Source organism: Echiichthys vipera (genome assembly GCF_963691815.1).
Source record: "Echiichthys vipera genome assembly, chromosome: 13".
In the NCBI taxonomy this organism is placed as follows: domain Eukaryota; kingdom Metazoa; phylum Chordata; class Actinopteri; order Perciformes; family Trachinidae; genus Echiichthys; species Echiichthys vipera.
This window is the reverse complement of record NC_139838.1, coordinates 27,966,378-27,980,458: the sequence shown is the minus strand read 5'-3', so window position 1 is coordinate 27,980,458 and position 14,081 is coordinate 27,966,378. Positions and strand designations below refer to the sequence as shown.

At 40.9% G+C, this 14,081-nt stretch overlaps 1 gene segment (V, D, J or C); it reads right to left on the bottom strand.

Annotated features, from left to right (window-relative positions):
• Positions 1-7,423: 7,423 nt before the first annotated feature.
• On the bottom strand, positions 7,424-9,253 carry LOC310955988 (Ig kappa-b4 chain C region-like). The segment is given in 2 exons: positions 9,207-9,253; positions 7,424-7,842 (listed from the first exon to the last, which is right to left on the bottom strand).
• Positions 9,254-14,081: the final 4,828 nt, after the last annotated feature.

Here is a 14,081-nt window from a genome sequence, read left to right as displayed (position 1 = left end):
CGCCGTACAAAAACCTCTCACCGTAGAGAGACACGGCTCTCTGACTTTGACACAAACAAACTCAACAGACACATTCCCAGTTTACCCAGGTTGTGAATCTGCTTTTTAACATTTTAACCAGTTACTACATAACTATAAATATGTATTTAACATTTCTGTTTCAAATGTTAAACATCTCCAAACAATATTAATTTCTCTTACAGTAAAAATCACTTGAAAAAGGATGAAAAACTTAAATAAATCTGACAAATGTGAAGAAATTTTTACCAAAACACATGTTTATTGTAGATTATGATGAATGAAAGTATCATATATTTGTTTAAAATTGTCCCACATTGATGTTGATTTGTGTGATAGTAAATTTGAGGACATGGACAAAATCTTCTGGAAGAACAATCGTCCATCAAACTCAAACCAAAGACTCAAACAAATGAGCTCTGACACATTCCTGATCAATACTCTGATCGACTGATTGATCCATTGATGAACAGCATCATCAGAGTGATCCAGGTCCCTGTTGGAGTCAGTCGTCACATTTCCATAGAGAGCCACTTTGCATCAGCAGCACCATGCTCCAGTGCTCTGGGAGAGTTTATAGTCCTGAGGGTTGAACACTGGATGACTGACAGCCGTCCTTCATGACAACAGAAGCCACAGAAATCCTCCTCATCAAAAACATGACTTTGATCTCCGTCCTCATCTGGACTCTCCTCTGCTGCTGCTTCACAGGTAAAGTCCAGAGAATCAAACTCCTCTCCTCTGTGAACATCCGTCCCTCTGAAATGAAGACGGCAAAACCGTGACGCTGCTTTCTGTTTTTGTCTCTGTGTCCTCAGAGTCCAGAGGCCAGGTCACAGTGACTCAGCCTGGAGCAGTGAGATCTGCTCTGGGAGGCTCCGTCTCCATCAGCTGTAGGACCAGTCAGGATGTTTTCGGTCGCAACCTTTTACACTGGTACCAACAGAGAGATGGAGAAACTCCTAAACTGCTCATTTATGCTACGAGCAATCGACAATCAGGGATTCCAGGTCGTTTTTCAGGCAGTGGATCAAACTCTGCCTTCACTCTGACCATCAGTGGAGTCCAGACTGAAGATGCAGCAGTTTATTACTGTCAGAGTTTTCATGTCATCAACAGTCTGTACATGTTCACACAGTGAAAAAGCGTCGTACAAAAACCTCCCTCAGTCAGACTGAACCGAAACTGAACTGACTGCTGCAGCTGGAAGCTACTGCAGAGACTGATACACTTCACTGATGACACACACACACACACACACACACACACACACACACACACACACACACACACACACACACAGACACTTCATTTTGATTGAAATACTTAACACCTTACACACTCTAGTTGTGATAATGAATTCAAAGTTGATTGACCATTCAATCATTTGCACGACATTAAATTCTTCTATCTCTTCTCATTTTTCATTTTCCCCTCAGCGGTCTCACACCTTCATCACTTTTTATTAACAAATTAAATTGTAATAAACACCACAATATAATTACATTTCATTATTTTACCCAATAATCTCATCAGGGAATATTTGGCATCATTTCATCCACACTAACAATAAAATCAGCCTGTATGCAGATGACACCCTATTATATGTCACACGATCGTCATTACTTTCTTCAGTTATGCATCAGATCCAAAGTTTAAAAAGGGTGTCTGGGTACTCTCAATCACTTTAAACTGTACATAAAGTATTTTGATATGAATCCATATCCCACTGACGTAAGATAAAGTCATTTAAATAAAGTATCTCCCCTACGTAAAAGAAATAAATGATCATTTTAGATGTTTTCATCTCTTACTTTATAAATATATAATTGTTTATTTCCTAGACTGTAATTTTTATTTGCCTTATGTGTCTTATTTTTACATAACATCATTCATATCAGACTTTCTAACTGCTGGGAGGAAATCAAATATATCATTGTTAAAAGACCATACGACCGTGTACATGTGTAAACTGTAGGTCCACGCTGTCAGCACTGAGGGGGAACACAGTTCACTGACTCTGTGTGTTTGCATGTGTGTCCTGCGTCTCTGCTCGCAGCCGTTAAGAGGCCAGTGTTGATCAGTGGCTGCAAATTGATATCATTGTTTGCAGTAACATATATAAATATAGCCAAATGCATTGTGAATTTAATTTGTTAAGACATATAATGCCCAAACAGTATAAAATAACTATGAAAACATCCTGATAAACTGATTGATCCATTAATGAACAGCATCATCAGAGTGATCCAGGTCCCTGTTGGAGTCAGTCGTCACATTTCCATAGAGAGCCACTTTGCATCAGCAGCACCATGCTCCAGTGCTCTGGGAGAGTTTATAGTCCTGAGGGTTGAACACTGGATGACTGACAGCCGTCCTTCATGACAACAGAAGCCACAGAAATCCTCCTCATCAAAAATACGACTTTGATCTCCGTCCTCATCTGGACTCTCCTCTGCTGCTGCTTCACAGGTAAAGTCCAGAGAATCAAACTCCTCTCCTCTGTGAACATCCGTCCCTCTGAAATGAAGACGACAAAACCGTGACGCTGCTTTCTGTTTTTGTCTCTGTGTCCTCAGAGTCCAGAGGCCAGGTCACAGTGACTCAGCCTGGAGCAGTGAGATCTGCTCTGGGAGGCTCCGTCTCCATCAGCTGTAGGACCAGTCAGGATGTTTATTATAGCAGCCCATACCACTATTTAGCCTGGTACCAACAGAGAGATGGAGAAACTCCTAAACTGCTCATTTATTATGCTAGCACTCGACAATCAGGGATTCCAGGTCGTTTTTCAGGCAGTGGATCAAAGTCTGCCTTCACTCTGACCATCAGTGGAGTCCAGACTGAAGATGCAGCAGTTTATTACTGTCAGAGTTTTCATGTCATCAACAGTCAGTACGTGTTCACACAGTGAAAAAGCGTCGTACAAAAACCTCCCTCAGTCAGACTGAACCGAAACTGAACTGACTGCTGCAGCTGGAAGCTACTGCAGAGACTGATACACTTCACTGAGGACACACACACACACACACACACACACACACACACACACACACACACACACACACACACACACACACACACACACACACACACACACACACACACACCTCAACAACCTGAAAGTTGCATCAAATGGAGAGAACAGTTCCAGTGAAGAAGCCCAATCAGATCATTCAAAACACAACAACAGCAGAGTCGGATCCACTGATGGAAGGACACAAACCAAATTCACTGTATATGAAACATCAATGTCCACACATCACCTTCAAATCTCTCAGGACACTGAAGCTCCATAACGACAAATGTGACAAATGTTTTCTGTGGAAGAAACACTGACGCTGTCATAAACACGATGGATTCTGTGACGTGATTCATACAGTACATGTCACTGAATCAGTGTTTGTGTTCAGATTTAGGTTTGAACTCAAACAGTATATCAAGATCATCAACAATGTTCTTTATATTTACTGTCTGAGAGTTTAAGATGCTCCAACTATGAGAAATTTAGTCTAATCTCTGTTTAGCTGCTCAAAATCGTTTGTGACTTTCAAGAACTGATTATAAAAACAACAATCAACAATGTTTTTGACAAGATAGAGATTGTTAAAGGACTTGAAAATGTCCAGTTATGTATCATGTACATACACATGAAAAATAAATCCCATGTGAGCTACGATGAAGCAACAGTGGCATATAAAAACTGAACAACCGAGGACCCAGGATCGAGCCCTGTGGGACCCCAAAGGTTAAATTAATAGAAACTGATGAATTTCAGCGAGAGAGACGACATCATCTCTGCCTGACTGATCAGGACTGAGTCAGTTTAACACTATAACACAAGTGAGCACATATTTACAGGATATGTTTGAGTTTATTGTCGCTCACAGTATCAATGACAGCACTTCAACATTTAAATTTACCGTCATTCCTGTTCATTCAGAGGTCTTTCACTGCTTTTGCAAAGGTTGTCTCAGTGTTGTTGTGAGTCAAACAACTGAATTTAATGTTCTGTAAAATCCAGTTAGCTGCTTCAAAACATTAATTAAACTTCAACAAGGTTTGTTAATGATACATTTACCTAAAAGATGAATTTCTACAGTGATGATAAGTTTGTGTGAATCCCCATGAGGCTGATTTAAATAGTGAGTTGTCGCAGCAGTGAGGAGGAAACAGCCTGATGTGTTGAGGACAGCTCCACTTCACTGACTCTGTGTGTTTGCATATGTGTCCTGCCTCTGTGCTCGCAGCCGTTAAGAGGCCAGTGTTGATCAGTGGCTGTCCAGGCCTTTCAGAGACACTGACACGCCGGCAGCACAATGATGATGTCACTGACTCTACTGCTGGCCACCCTGGGGCTCCTTGTTCAGGGTGAGACTCTCTTGTGAAAGCTTTGCTTCAGGATGCAACCAGGTTCACCACGATGATGTTCTGCTGTGATGGAGAAACTCTGGAACAAAGAGCATTTACCTTCTTCCATCTATTCTCCATGTTAAAGAAATGACACTCTTCTGTTTGGATGTTGATCGTCTTTCTCCAACCTCCAGTCTCAATAACCCGTCTGCTCTTGTTCATGTTTTCAGGTTCATCAGGAGAAATCATCCTGACTCAGTCTCCTGGAGCTCAGTCTGTTGTTCCAGGACAGACTGTCTCTATCAGATGTAAAGCCAGTTCAAGTGCTGGTAGCTCTCTCCACTGGTACCTTCAGAAACCTGGAGAAGCTCCTAAACTCCTGATTTATGATGTTTCAAATCGTCAGTCTGGAGTTTCAGATCGTTTCAGTGGAAGTGGATCTGGGACTGACTTCACTTTGACCATCAGTGGAGTTCAAACTGAAGATCCAGGAGTTTACTACTGTCAGCAAAGTTACAGCTTCCCGTTCACACAGTGATACAACGTCGTACAAAAACCTCCTTCAGCTGGAGAGGAACTGATCTGACTCTACAGCTGCACTGAAACTAAAAACACTGAGATTTTACTGAACAAATATAAAATGAATGATAATTCAGTTTGAACATATTTACACTAAGTATAATGCATGTAAGTAAAATACATGATTAATGCAATAACGTTAAAAGAGGTGAAACCTTTCTGCTGCTCATCAAAGCTAACTTCTGTTGAAGTAGGATTTTAATACTGTGATAAGTTTAGAGTATGATCACGCATGAACACTAAAACTGTATTTCTTATTCATTCATTCCATATGTTAACATTTTTCATAGTATTAAAAAATACTATTTTTTATTATTTACATAACTAACAATATACACAAGTGTATATATCTCATCTCATCTCATCTCATCTTCAGCCTCTTATCCGGGGTCAGGTCTCGGGCGCAGCAGCTTTAGCAGGGGACCCCAAACTTCCCTTTCCCGGGCCACATTAACCAGCTCTAACTGGGGGATCCTGAGGCGTTCCCAGGCCAGTGTGGAGATCTAATCACTCCACCTGGTCCTGGGTCTTCCCCGAGGCCTCCTCCCAGCTGGACGTGCCTGGAACACCTCCCTAGGGAGGCGCCCAGGGTTCATCCTTACCAGATGATCCTGAACCACCTCAACTGGCTCCTTTCAACGCAAAGGAGCAGCGGCTCTACTCCGAGTTCCTCACGGATGCTGAACTTCTCCCCCTCTCTCTAAGGGAGACTCCAGACCCCCTCCTGAGGAAACACATTTCACACGCTTGTACACGCGATCTCGTTCTTTGGGTCCTGACCCAGCTTTCATGACCACAGGTGAGGGTAGGAACCAGGACTGACCGGTAGATCCAGAGCTTTGCCTTCCTCAGCTCTCTTTTGGTCACAACGGTGCGGTAGAGCGACTGCAGCTCCGCCCCTGCTGCTCCGATTCTCCGGCCAAACTCACGCTCCATCGTCCCCTCACTTGTGAACATGATCCCGAGGTACTTGAACTCCTTCACTTGGTGTCAGGACTCATTCCCTAACTTATAAAGCACATTATAAAGCATGTTCTTTGGATATCGTTAAATTATTCACAATATCACAGTCCTTACCCTAAAGACACTTCTTAATGAGAGATGATTGGATGATTTATCGTTGAAATGTCCTCAAGGAGTTTTATTCTTAAACTTCATTGTAGCGGCATGGATGTGTTGCTTTTCACTAGGAGGTAATGTGTGTCTGGAGGTGTGTCTGTGTGGGGGCGGAGTCAAGGGTGTGTGTGTGTCACTGGAGCTGACTGATTGCTTGATGAATGCCACCTGTGTCTCACTGGGAAATTGTTTGCTTGATGCAGAGAGTGGAGAGGCAGGGTGCTTATATTTCTGTTAACCGCTAAAACTTCTTACAATCATTTAGTCAATTGCTGCAAGTGTATCCTTAAACTGTGCGTACAAAGCACTTTTAATTGAAAGGATAAATAAAACACCCACAAACTGCAGTGTCGGCTCCTGGTTTCCTCTTTGGATGAAGCGCGTCGGACAGATCCCTGTGTTCCCCTCTCAGTGACTAATTTGCTTTTTTGATAGTCACGATACATTCATGATTAAAGATGAATGGATGATGAATATAGCAGGAAAGTCTTACAGTCATGAAGACGTTCATATCGATTATGAGAACAAATTGTTGACTTATAACATCAAAATCTCTTTTTGTATTAATCAAGTAATAGTGAGAAGTTTTGTCTGAGTTCATAAACTCTTTATTTTATATAAACATATATAATCTTAGTCTTTCACAGAGAACTTACAACGTGTTTGTTATTTACTGGATCTAACATCAAGTTAAACTTTGAAATATTTCATTAAAACAGGGTTTGAAATATTCTGCTGCACATCAACATTAAACTCTGTTGAAGTATGATTTTAATACTGTGATAAGCTTAGAGTATATCACATGAACACTAAAACTGTAATTATTTTTATTGTATAATACAATTTTATATTGTTTAAATGTATGTAAATACAATTAAATGTCATTCACGTAATAATTCACAATCATGTCTACAGCATATTTTAGGTTTTTATGTGTTTTGCATTGAATCAAACAAATTAATTTTATGATTTAAATCAAAAATGGATTCATGTCAAATGTAAGTCAGTTACATTTTAATTACTTCATTTTGTCATCTCTTTATTTTTGTTCATAGTTCCTAAGCAAGAAATTAATGTAAATATTTGCTGGGCTAAATTTGTAGATCACACTGATTCGATTTCTCTCTATGCTGATAATATACCGCTTTATATTTCAAAATGTACAATTGAGAATATCCAACATGTTCATCAGCTCAGTTCTTATTCTCAGGTTTTCATTAAATCACTGACACCATTAATAAAACATGTGTTAAGACATTTTGATAATAACGAACATGAAACCAACAGATTTGATGAACACCTCTTTATTATCTGGAAACAGTGAAATAATATTGAAAAGCTGCAACAAGCTGGTAAATTTTTTCATTGAAACACGTGAAATCAAAGAGAGGGATGGTTTTAGAGAGCAGACGGAGCAGAACCAGAGTGAAACCAGTCGTCCCAGTGAGTCAGATCAGGACTGGGGACACTGGTCTCTCATCAGTGTCTCTGAGAGCGGAGTCTGGGAGCCCTGGGTGGCCTCACAGGTCACAGAGCCCACCTTCCTCCACTGGTCTGCAGGGAGCCTCAGGGTGCTGCTCCAGCTGTAGAGGCCGTCCTTCTCCAGCACCCCGGGGCTCCTGCTCTCCTCCCAGGCGATGCTGCTGCTGCCGTCCACCTTCCAGGCCAGACTCCAGTCTGAGGGGAAGCCCTTGTTGGCCAGGCACATGAGCGTGGCCTTCCCCTGCTTCAGCTCCTCACTGGAGGGGGGCAGCACCGTCAGGGTGGGATGGACATCACCTAGGAGAGACACCAATCAGCTTAGAGGACGGGGACCACACAGCTGTCAATCACACACCACACACTTGGACACCTTTACTGTGTGAGAGATGATTTTCCCCTTTAAGGAGTTTCTGTCAGATGGTGTTTCTGCTCCACCAGTCACTCACTCACACAGTGTTTCACTTCCCTTTAAGACGCCTCTCATGCAAATCAGCACGGAGAGAATCATCAAACAGAACGACCTGGAACACATCAAACTACACTGGGAATAAAATATCATATGTTTCAAAATACAAGAGAAAAGATCTTTATGATAAACTCAATTTAAAGAAAACACTACAATATATTTGTACAACAGCCCAAAAGTTCATCAGATCCACCGTTAAAGGACATTATCAGCCAAAAATCACTGACAACCATATTTAAAATGTTCCTACGACAGATTTAAAAACCAAACAGCGACAGAAAACTGCTCATTCTCAGTGTTTCAAACTATTTGGATCATCTTCAAAACTGTTTATAATGAGGACGTTTGAAAATACGTTTAAAGTACGAGTGTTGTTCTTTAATCGTTCCTACAGTTCAAGCTGTTCACATTTTACAGACGAAATGAAACGTTTAACCCTCCTGTTCTCCTAAGGGTCAATTTGACCCCATTTAATGTTTAACATCTCTAAAAAACGACATCTTTTTTTGTTTTTTTGCTTTATATTCGTGACTTTTCCTCATTTTATGGGGACAACGCATAAAAAACCTAAAATTGGCATGATTATATATATATATACATACATACATATACATGTACTTGTCGCATCTGTGTTCCTTTGGGTCGGTTTGATAATCAGGATGATTTAATCATTATTATTATCGTCTATTTTACAATTCAAATATTATATGAGGTCAAATTCATGCTGCTGTCCTTGATAACGGACGTTACTTTCATTCCAGATGTTACAAATAACACAAAATAGCATTAAAATAACAGACTTACGTTAAAACACACACACAGAAATCCCTCCATGCAGTTTAACATCAGTGATATTTTTCATTTTGTTAAATAAAAACATAAAGTACCCGATTTAACTGGAGTCACACATTGATTATGATAATTTTCCAGATGTTTAAAATGCTACGGTCAAATTGACCCCAAGAATAAATGGTGTTAGTGAAATTTGAGGGCAACAGGAGGGTTAAAGAGAAGTTCAGTGAAGCTGCTTTGAGTTCAGCTTCAAGGTTCAACAGGAGAAAAGAAGAATCAAACCGAGTCTATAAAGTGATTTAGATCAGTCCAACGGAAACTTACATCAACTACAAATGCTTCAGAGACAGAAAGTCAAATGTTTGCAGATGATACGATATTTTATATTCGAGCAGAAACTTACTTCCAACATCCAGTCTGGTTCCTCCACCAAAAGTCAACCACAGTGATACAAAGTCATTGAGCCGCCGTACAAAAACCTCTCACCGTAGAGAGACACGGCTCTCTGACTTTGAACCACTGAACCAAAGCTACAAGCCCTCAAGATGCAACTTTACCATTAAAACTGGAAATAACGATTTAATCTCTAGTTTAACGTTTTACTTTCATTACAACAAGTTTTTAAAATTCTTTTCCCAAAGTGAATTTTGTCTCTTTGTGCAAAATATTTGTATGAAATGTAACTTTTTGGTCCTTGCATGTTAAATATAACAGAAATAAAAGAAATACAGACTTTAAAATGATAAGTTTTTAACACATTTGACTTACTTCCAACATCCAGTCTGGTTCCTCCACCAAACGTGTACCACAGTGATACAAAGTCATTGAGCCGCCGTACAAAAACCTCTCACCGTAGAGAGACACGGCTCTCTGACTTTGACACAAACAAACTCAACAGACACATTCCCAGTTTACCCAGGTTGTGAATCTGCTTTTAACATTTTAACCAGTTACTACATAACTATAAATATGTATTTAACATTTCTGTTTCAAATGTTAAACATCTACAAACAATATTAATGTCTCTTACAGTAAAATCAATTGAAAAAGGATGAAAAACTTAAATAAATCTGACAAATGTGAAGAAATTTTACCAAAACACATGTTTATTGGTGATTATGATGAATGAAAATATCATATATTTGTTTAAAATTGTCCCACATTGATGTTGATTTGTGTGGTAGTGAATTTGAGGACATGGACAAAATCTTCTGGAAGAACAATCGTCCATCAAATTCAAACCAAAGACTCAAACTAATGAGCTCTGACACATTCCTGATCAATACTCTGATTGATCCATTGATGAACAGCATCATCAGAGTGATCCAGGTCCCTGTTGGAGTCAGGCGTCACATTTCCATAGAGAGCCACTTTGCATCAGCAGCACCATGCTCCAGTGCTCTGGGAGAGTTTATAGTCCTGAGGGTTGAACACTGGATGACTGACAGCCGTCCTTCATGACAACAGAAGCCACAGAAATCCTCCTCATCAAAAACATGACTTTGATCTCCGTCCTCATCTGGACTCTCCTCTGCTGCTGCTTCACAGGTAAAGTCCAGAGAATCAAACTCCTCTCCTCTGTGAACATCCGTCCCTCTGAAATGAAGACGACAAAACCGTGACGCTGCTTTCTGTTTTTGTCTCTGTGTCCTCAGAGTCCAGAGGCCAGGTCACAGTGACTCAGCCTGGAGCAGTGAGATCTGCTCTGGGAGGCTCCGTCTCCATCAGCTGTAGGACCAGTCAGGATGTTTATCGTGGCAACCGTTTACACTGGTACCAACAGAGAGATGGAGAAACTCCTATACTGCTCATCTATGCTACGAGCACTCGACAATCAGGGATTCCAGGTCGTTTTTCAGGCAGTGGATCAAACTCTGCCTTCACTCTGACCATCAGTGGAGTCCAGACTGAAGATGCAGCAGTTTATTACTGTCAGAGTTTTCATGTCATCAACAGTCAGCATGTGTTCACACAGTGAAAAAGCGTCGTACAAAAACCTCCCTCAGTCCGACTGAACCGAAACTGAACTGACTGCTGCAGCTGGAAGCTACTGCAGAGACTGATACACTTCACTGAGGACACACACACACTCACACACACACACACACACACACACACACACACACACACACACACACACACACACACACACACACACACACACACACACACACACACACACACACACACACACACAGATTCCTCCTGACGTTCAAACAGTCCACCTCAACAACCTGAAAGTTGCATCAAATGGAGAGAACAGTTCCAGTGAAGAAGCCCAATCAGATCATTTAAAACACAACAACAGCAGAGTCGGATCCACTGATGGAGAGACACAAACCAAATTCACTGTATATGAAACATCAATGTCCACACATCACCTTCAAATCTCTCAGGACACTGAAGCTCCATAACGACAAATGTGACAAATGTTTTCTGTGGAAGAAACACTGACGCTGTCATAAACATGATGGATTCTGTGACGCAATTCATACAGTACATGTCACTGAATCAGTGTTTGTGTTCAGATTTAGGTTTGAACTCAAACAGTATATCAAGATCATCAACAATGTTCTTTATATTTACTCTCTGAGAGTTTAAGATGCTCCAACTATGAGAACTATACTCTAATCTCTGTTCAGCTGCTCAAAATCGTTTGTGACTTTCAAGAACTGATTATAAACAACAATCAACAATGTTTTTAACAAGATAGAGACTGTTAAAGGACTTGAAAATGTCCAGTTATGTATCATGTACATACAAAAGAGAGATAAATCCCATGTGAGCTACTATGAAGCAACACTGGCATATTAAAACTGAACAACAGAGGACCCAGGATGGAGCCCTGTGGGACCCCAAAGGTTAAATTAATAGAAACTGATGAATTTCAGCGAGTGAGACAACATCATCTCTGCCTGACAGATCAGGACTGAGTCAGTTTAACACTATAACACAAGGGAGCACATATTTACAAGATATGTTTAAGTTTATTGTAGCTCACAGTATCAATGACAGCACTTCAACATTTAAATTTTCCGTCATTCCTGTTCATTCAGAGGTAATTCACTGCTTTTGCAAAGGTTGTCTCAGTGTTGTTTTGAGTCAAACAACTGAATTTAATGTTCTGTTAAATCCAGTTAGCTGCTTCAAAACATTAATTAAACTTAAAAAAGGTTTGTTAATGATACATTTACCTAAAAGATGAATTTCTACAGTGATGATAAGTTTGTGTGAATCCCCATGAGGCTGATTTAAATAGTGAGTTGTCGCAGCAGTGAGGAGGAAACAGCCTGATGTGTTGAGGACAGCTCCACTTCACTGACTCTGTGTGTTTGCATATGTGTCCTGCCTCTGTGCTCGCAGCCGTTAAGAGGCCAGCGTTGATCAGTGGCTGTCCAGGCCTTTCAGAGACACTGACACGCCGGCAGCACAATGATGATGTCACTGACTCTACTGCTGGCCACCCTGGGGCTCCTTGTTCAGGGTGAGACTCTCTTGTGAAAGCTTTGCTTCAGGATGCAACCAGGTTCACCACGATGATGTTCTGCTGTGATGGAGAAACTCTGGAACAAAGAGCATTTACCTTCTTCCATCTATTCTCCATGTTAAAGAAATGACACTCTTCTGTTTGGATGTTGATCGTCTTTCTCCAACCTCCAGTCTCAATAACCCGTCTGCTCTTGTTCATGTTTTCAGGTTCATCAGGAGAAATCATCCTGACTCAGTCTCCTGGAGCTCAGTCTGTTGTTCCAGGACAGACTGTCTCTATCAGATGTAAATCCAGTACAAGTATAGGTGATGACATTAACTGGTACCTTCAGAAACCTGGAGAACCTCCTAAACTCCTGATTGCTGATACAACAGGACGTCAGTCTGGAGTTCCCGATCGTTTCATTGCAACAGCAAGTGGCACTGACTTCTCTCTCAACATCAGAGGAGCTCAGTCTGAAGATGCAGGAGTGTATTACTGTCAGCAGCGTAACAGCCGCCCGTTCACACAGTGATACAACGTCGTACAAAAACCTCCTTCAGCTAAAGAGGAACTGGTCGCACTCACCGGCTGAAGAGTCACAAAAACACATGATAAAAATACACTTTATAGTTACATGCCATTCAGACACTTACACCGCCAGGACTGACTTCATTTAGATACGATTCATTTTTATTGACATTTTTCAAATTAAAGATTTAATTTATAACCTGCTTTGAGTTTGAATCAGGTTCAACTCTTTCAACAGGTTAATACAGATGTACAGATGCCGTATTCAGCACCCCTGCCGTGAAACGCACCCCCTCGCATTATAGGTGATATTCTGGATCAGAAGGCTGTTGTTTCCACCTAAAGGAGCAGTTTATATACAGCTAACCCACAACGGTCAGAACATGTGTAACTTACAGTCTTTAAACTATTTTAAAGAGTTTAAATCATAAACTTGGATAATAGCGAACACAAAACAACACCTTTTTGTATGTTCTGTGGAAATTGCTGCAGCCGTAATTACAAAATTAGTTAAATGGATCTTTTGAGCAAGTTTAATGTGTTTGACTCAGCGTTTCCTAAATATAATCCCAGCTTTTCTTGCAATTCATAGGTTCAAACGTGTGCTTTAAATGTGGTTACCTGTATATAAGCTTCTCCTATAGGTGGAAACAACAGCCGTCTGATCCAGAATATCACCTATAATGCGAGGGGGTGCGTTTCACGGCAGGGGTGCTGAATACGGCACAACACCTGTCCAACAGTGCGCACACGGGTCACAGTGGAGCGCTTCTTCGGGTTGACTGCCTCAGTTATTCTTTTCCATACAGCGTTTTTATGATGGGCTCCTTTTATTCCACTCTTAAGACAAAAAGCACATCTTTATTTTGCTCCATCTCGGACGTCAGGATGCCGATCTGTGTGTCGGAAAAGTTTCTAACCAGCGTTCTTCCTTTCCGTGTTTGAGCTCAGTGGGCGAGGCCTCGAACCAGGAATATTTAGGGGTGTAACATGTTAAAGACGATCGAATTCAGCCGCCGCATTTATCAAGGCCCACTCATTCGTACGCTGAGATTGGTCAGATACGAATGTTTCATAAATCACACGTGGGTCCTTTCCTACGACCAATTCTGCGCTCAGATCTGCGCCCGTTTCCACGCAAGATTGATAAATGAGGGCAAAAGTGTTAAAAAGGATCACTAAACTTTTACTAAATCATGAATATTTCATTCATAGTTAAGAAATCAGACTGTGATCATTTCTTCAACAACACTGAGTGTCTTTTATATTTCAACACGT